We start from the raw sequence: 7,452 nt of genomic DNA, 5'->3' as shown, positions 1-7,452 counted from the left end.
GAATCCACATGCCAAACATCTCCAGATCCTAACACATCTCTTGTTGTGGAATTGAGCATATGCTATATCACAAACAACTGCTCACTTCTATCATCACCACCATGTTACTTGATGGTGCATAGTTGCCTTGTTTTCCACTTTTGACTTCATTCTATTTTTTATAGTAGTCCTTTGTCATATGCCCTAGTTTTCCATTGTAATAGCACTCTCTATCTAAACCAGGATCTTCTAGCATTTCTACTACTTAAACACAAAGCAACTCCTCCTTTAAAATAGGGTCTTGACAAAAGATAGCTAGCTTCTTCTACATAATGATAATAACAATGGTGAAGAGGAAAGGGTTTAAAATGAAGAGGGGAGCGGTGGGGGGGTGAGCTAGTTTTAAAATGAAGGGAGGGGGAAGTGGGGAGTCTGGGGGGGGGGGGGGGGTAGTTTAATAAGGTGAATCCTCCTCTTAAAGGAGTCCTTACAAAATAGAGCTAGCTCCTACATAGTGATAATGATAATGTTAGAGAGGAAAGAGTTCAAAATGAAGAGAGAAAAGGGGGGGTAATTATAATGAGGTGTGTATATGTACGTGTGCTAACATAATCAGTATTCTAACTATTAAATTTATATATATTATTATAAATTTAAAATTTATTTTAAATAATTTTTAATTTGATTACTAATTTATAAAAAATATATATAGATAAAGTGTGTAAACTCAAGCATATTATGTATTACAAAAAACATCATCCTAATCTAAAAATTTGAAACCCCATGAATGTGAAATGATTTCTTGATTAAGGCATTTACTTATTCCCATATAAAACATGCTCCATTTAATGTGTGTGTGTGTGTGTGTGTGAGATTAATAATTTATTAAAAATGAATACAAGTGCGAGTATGTAAACTCAACTATGTATTACAAATCATCATCCTAATTTCAAAATTTGAAACCCCGTGAATGTGAAAAGACTGATTGATTAAGGAATTTACTTATTCATATTGTAAAACATTCTCCATTTTGTGTGTGTGTGTGTGTGTGTGTGTGTGTGTGTGTGTGTGTGTGTGCACGTGCATGCACACACATGTACATATGTGTGTGTATGCATGTACACATAATCCTATGCATGTGCATACATGTGTATGCATGTACATATGTGTGTGTATGCATGTACACGTAATCCTATGCATGTGCATGCATGTGTGTCATGTGAGCCTATGCATGTTTTTACATGAGTGTGTGTGTACATGTGTGCACACATGCATGTGCACATGCACACTTGTGTATAGGTGTACATGTGCACGCATGTCCACATGCACACATGTACATGTTTGTGTGGACTCATGCATGTGTAAGACGTATAGATCAAATAAGGTATGAGGATCAAGATGAACAATAGTAGCTATAAAGTATCAAGTGAGTTTCCATTGAGATAATCATATCAATGAATATCGATATGTTAATGTATTAAGAGATGAGTGGTCGATTGTATGGGTGAACTGGTGAATCGACATTTGCATGTTTTGTGGATTTGAATGAGTTTGGAGATAATTTGAAAGCCATTTAGGAGTAGAACAATAAGAGATATATGAACTCATTGTTTAATTGATAATTTATTATTAATCTATAATACTTATAAGAAAATGGAGAATTTCCACATGGTGAGGGCTCTCTCTCTCTCTCTCTCTTGTTATAGCTATATTTTATTATTAATCTATAATACTTATAAGAAAATGGAGCATTACCACATGGTGAGGGATACCTCTCTTGTTATAGTTATATCCCATGACAATCTTGGCTAGGCAACAATTAGAGAGGCATCATTTGTGAAATCTACACATTCAAAAACGTCATTTGGTTGCACAAGGTTACCTTTCATTTTGTTGCATATCTATGTCATGATAATCCTAGTACCCAAAATCCGAGAGGGGTTATTTATGCAATACATCTTTTAAAGTGACCATAACAAAAAGTTATCTAGAGATTCTTTTATTATTCTTGCACTATAAGAGAATTTTTCATCAAGTTGTATATGGTTCCTTATCTACTCTTTGAAGTTGACATCAATCCCTCAATTTGCCTACTAGCAAACCTCCCACATATAATATAACTTGCAAGGCTCCCTCCATATTCTGAATATGGGAAAACATTACCAAGAACACATATTAGTGGAGGTTTGAGGATAAAAAGTGCTCTCTCTCTCTCTCTCTCTCTCTCTCTCTCTCTCTCTCTCTCTCTCTCTCTCTCTCTCCAACTCTCTCTTTTGGTCTCTCTCTCTCTCTCTTTCATGGTTTGTGAATTTATATGACTTTGGAGTAAATTTGAAGATCTTGGGGAGTATATTGCTAAGACAAGCATGCCGGATTTATAGGTCTATTGCTTTAATTAGTGATCTCTAGATATAATATTGAGAAATTTGAGCTTAAGTTTTGTGATATTCCACTTCTTGTGGGTGATGTTTGCAGATATCACACATTAAATCCTTTTACATGGTAAGGTGTAGAAAGGAATATGTTTTTAAGGATAAAGGGTAGAGTAGTGTTATATGCACATTATGTGTGCATATACATTAGGCTTATGAGCATGGGAGCATGGGAACAAGCTCTAGTAGAGCATGGGTTAGGACTAACCTTAAGGGTTAAGGTTAGGGTCAGGCATCTAAGGGTCACACATGGGAAATGGAGAGTCAAGAGTCACTTGAGGGCCCTCCTATATAATAGGGGCATGGGGCACACTCAAGGGAGGCTTGGAGGCTTAGGTTATTGTCTCTTGTGTAGAGGATCATATCTATTCACCTACCATTTCACACTATAGCTACATGCTATTGGATTGGAGTTATACCTCTTGATGGTATTGGACATTAAGGTAAAGGTATGATGTATTTCATTATATTTCATGTGTGCATCCCTTGCTTGGGGGTGGTCAGGTGGATGAGTTTATGCCTGATTTATGCATAACAATTATCTAGAGAGATCTTAGGGTTTTAACAGTGGTATCAGAGCAATCTCTAGTTAATTGTTGCTGATTTTTCTTTCTTAGTGTAATTTTTTGCTTTTTTTGAAGTAAATTTGAGTATTTACTAAATAAAAATATTATTTTATTGATTTATGTTGATGATTTGCATGTGGATCGTCGATATGGCGGTTGGAACACATGTTACTACTATTCAATGGACGAATCGACATTGCGGGAAAATTCCATGAGTTTAATGCTATTTTTTATGGTTTAAAATAAGCATTAATGGAAATTTTTACAAAAATACCACATATTTTATTGTGGATATTTTCAATAAAATTGATTCCCTAAATTTTTATAAATTTTAGAAAATTTTTTCTTTTTTAAAGCATTTTTATGGTTAAAATGTATTTTTTATACATATTTGCGGGTTGTTCTGCGGGTATGCGATCAAATTTCTACCGATTTTCTGCTGAAATGCAGTAGGGGGCAGCATGTTGATGCATGAAATGCTCTCCCGTGTGCATGGGACCCTCTTCGTCTCTCAATAAATGATGTTTTCATGATTTTTTACCATTGTTTAGCCATTTTTTTTGGACATGTTCCTTAATTTCTTCAATGATGGCTAGAATCTGCGTTCAAAGTGTGTTTCAGCTTTGACACTTTTCCATGATAATTTATTTTGTACTTGTTTAAGTGTGGTTTGTGCTTAATTTCTTAAGCCTAAGATAAATTCTATCATGGGTTAGTTGATATGTTTGTTTTGGTGGATTTGATTGGATATTTTCCAAGTTTTATATGGACTCATCAAGTTCTGCCTAGATCACTTGTGTCTAGGGGTTTTTTAATGAGTGCTACACACGTGTTTCACTTGCTTACTTTGGAGTTTTGCTTGAACGACACCACATTCATATACTCCGGATTGATGAGTTGGCCACCAATTTTAATGCTTCTTTTAACGTGATTAATGACCATTAGATGGCATGCATTGATTTTTATGATCAACTATGGTTTTTATCGATTCCATGAGCTTTTATGCTTTTATCCATGGTTTTATAAGGATCTTTTGAATAATTTTATGTGCTTTGAAGGTAGCATTTACCTTTATTTTTTGCACGTAATTTTGGAGTATATTTCTTGTACTCTTGTACATATTCCAACTCGGATACCTAGTTATTTATGTATCTAGGTGAGTTATTTTTCTACCCCAAATTTATTGTGTTTATTGGTGGGTAGTTATCATTAAAAAGGCGCCAATAATTTAATTTCTTTTCTAATGATGTACTCGAAAAGAGTTATTCCTTGATGTAGTCTCAGAGATAGGTTTTAGTATGTGAAAGTCTAGAATAAGGCCATCTTATTCCTTTTATACTACAAGATTTTATTCATTTTTCCTAGACGGCATACTAGGGAGTTTCAAATTGGTAAGGTATATATGGGTGGTATCATGGTGGTATGGGACACTAGTGATCCCTCACATATATTATCTTATGGGATAATGTGGGCTCAAGATTGTTGCCTTGCTTACATCACTTAGCATGCTGACCTCAACATTCAAAGACAATCTCATTTTCTAAATTCACTAGAAGTTATAGTGTGGGCATTCTCTAGATAAACTTCTTTTATAGCCTGCATGTTTTGATGAGGGTAATCTCGTCGACATATTTACTTGTTTGAAATCTCTTTCTTTAGAGTTCAACAAGTTTATCTTGTTGTGTTTAGATTAAGGAAATTTGGATTCTTCCTTTGTTGGCATTTCTTTCTCTAGTTCCGTACTTTAGGTGATTTATATAGTCAACCTGATGGTTTACGGATGGACATATGTGACTCATCAAAGGGTCACACATGGGAAATGGAGAGTCAAGCATCCAAGGGTCACACATGGAAAATGGAGAGTCAAGAGTCACTTGAGGGCCCTCCTATATAATAGGGGCATGGGGCACACTCAAGGGAGGCTTGGAGGCTTAGGCTATGGTCTCTTGTGTAGAGGATCATATCTACTCACCTACCATTTCACACTATGGCTACATGCTATTGGATTGGAGTTATACCTCTTGATGGTATGGGACATGAAGGTAAAGGTATGATGTATTTCATTATATTTCATATGTGCATCCCTTGGACTCGGGGGTGGTCGGGTGGATGAGTTTAGGCCTGATTTATGCATGTTTATGCATATCAGTTATCTAGAGAGATCTTAGGGTTTTAACAATTAGAAAGATATATATGCTATATGGTAGTTAGTAGGTGTAGAAAGGAGTATGTTTATAAGGACAAAGGGTATATGTGGGCAATACGGCAGCTAGTAGGTGTATAAAGGAGTATGTTTGTAAAGGACGAAGGGTAGATAGGTAGTATTAGAAAGATATATAGGCTATATGGTAATTAGTAGATTTGTTTAATAGAAAAATATTAATGAATTATTAGCTTGTAAGATACTAATATATAATTATAAGCAATAATAATGTATGATATATTACTTTATATAATATAATATATTATAAATTATAGATTATACTGTGAAGTATGGTATAATAAAAATAGGTTACTTTTAGTAGCTATACTTGAAATTTTTAATAAAGTTATAAGGGAAATGTATACGGAATACCAAACTAACCTATAAATCCAAATACATAAATGAAGACCATGAAGGTCTTATGCCAAATCTTTGGTTTGAGAAAAGAAACATAAGCCAAATTTCAAAACAAGTCCAAGTGTCATCTAGTGCTCCACTAGGAGATGCAACATTTATAGCAATGCCAAACTAGAGGTCCTTAGATGTTAGTGAGACTATTAGGTGATTCCCTTGGTAGTGATGGGAGAGGGTTGCATTAGTCTCATCACTCTCAAAGCATTGACCCAATTTTTTCGATGGTTCTAGTAGATGAGTAGCTAGTTTTAGGTTGTAAATTACTCGAATGGAGCTTTTCCATTGTCATTTTCCTCCTTTACGTGCTGCTCGAACTTAAGCAACTTACAATTGGTAACCCTTAGTTTCCTTTAAGTGCTTAAAGATACCTACATTGTTAACTTTGGTATCAAAGGTGGCTACACAACATGGTGAGAATTAATTCTTTCTTTATATTAATGCTATTTTTTTCCATTAGATTGTTAGAGTTGTGAGAGTTGATATGCAAACTCTCCCATAATGAATCTGACAATTCTATCATTCTTTTAGTAATCCTTGGACTTGGATTTTGGGGCCACTTACTCTCCCTTTATTTGTTTCCCTCAATTTTGTTTGCAACCACCACTTGTATGTTACCAACAGAACTATCTCTCTTGCAAGTATTCCCTTACCTTATTCTCACCTCTTGTTTTTTTTATTCCCTTACCTTGGCAATGATCTCCTCTACACTTTGGATGTTTTACATTAATGTGTTTTTTGAAGTTGTAAGGAAATATTTAAGCTAGCCCTTTCAGTCTCATAGCTGAATCGTTTTGGTAGATACACAGATATATAGTTAACTTATTCAAGCAGGTTGTAGAGGGTTTTATTAGTGTTGCCAAAGAGTTGTACATTTGTTCTTTGACATATTCATTATTTGTCTATGTGAACAACTTTGGATTATAAAGAATAAAACCTTAAAGATAATGTTTGGTGTCCATTTACTTCTTTAATGAGGATTGCAGATGTGAAAAACTGTGGCTTTGTTTGATTGTTTGTCTTCTAGGCAAATGTTATGGAGCTTGAACTACTTTGTTGGGGTTCATTTTCATTTTCTATCTTGTTTTTAGTAGCATTAAAAGTTAGCATACCACTCTGGAGGATCATGGGTTGTGTAAGTTGGGGTTGATCTGCTTTTTCTATCTTGTTATTAGTAGCATTAAAGCTTGGCCTACTACTCTGGATCATGGGTTATGTAAGTTGGACATGACTATGTTGTTGGGGGCAACATGGCTACTAGTCAAGATAAGTGTGGCTATGTTTCCCGAAGGCTATGCATTAACACTACACCCCCCCCTTCAAAGTTGGTCATTTTAGCTCCATGCTCACGGAGAGAGGTTGGAACACACATTATTTGAATATGCCTTTGTTATGTACTCACATGTATATACTTTATTTATGAAGGAATGGTATTTTAAGATTCTCTTTAATACATCCTTGATATCTCAACATTGAAATCTACTAATTCACAGTTTGATAAGTTTTTGATATATTTTGACACATCTTTACTATTTAAAAACTAGAATGTCATGTATTTTTAAAGGAAGGACAATCATTATTTTCTAATGTACTATAAGAAGTGTATATTGATGTTTTTAAATTAACCATAGTTAAGCTTGGGTTGAGAATAGTGAGTGTACAATTTTTTTAAAAAATATGTTCTTTGTATGAAGAAAGAATCATAGGTTAAAAATACAATGAGGATGTAATTTATAAGAATGGAATGTCAATGATTTACCTTTATGTTAAAGGAAACATTAGAAGTTCTCAAAGTTTTTTTGGTATGTATATAAAATAATTTTAGGTTGAGATGTGGGTGTAAATAATTAAGGGATTAATT

The sequence above is a fragment of the Cibotium barometz genome, chromosome 43, assembly GCF_041138505.1.
Source record: "Cibotium barometz isolate CiBa-2024 chromosome 43, ASM4113850v1, whole genome shotgun sequence".
Lineage (NCBI taxonomy): Eukaryota > Viridiplantae > Streptophyta > Polypodiopsida > Cyatheales > Cibotiaceae > Cibotium > Cibotium barometz.
Note: the sequence above shows the minus strand (reverse complement) of the source record.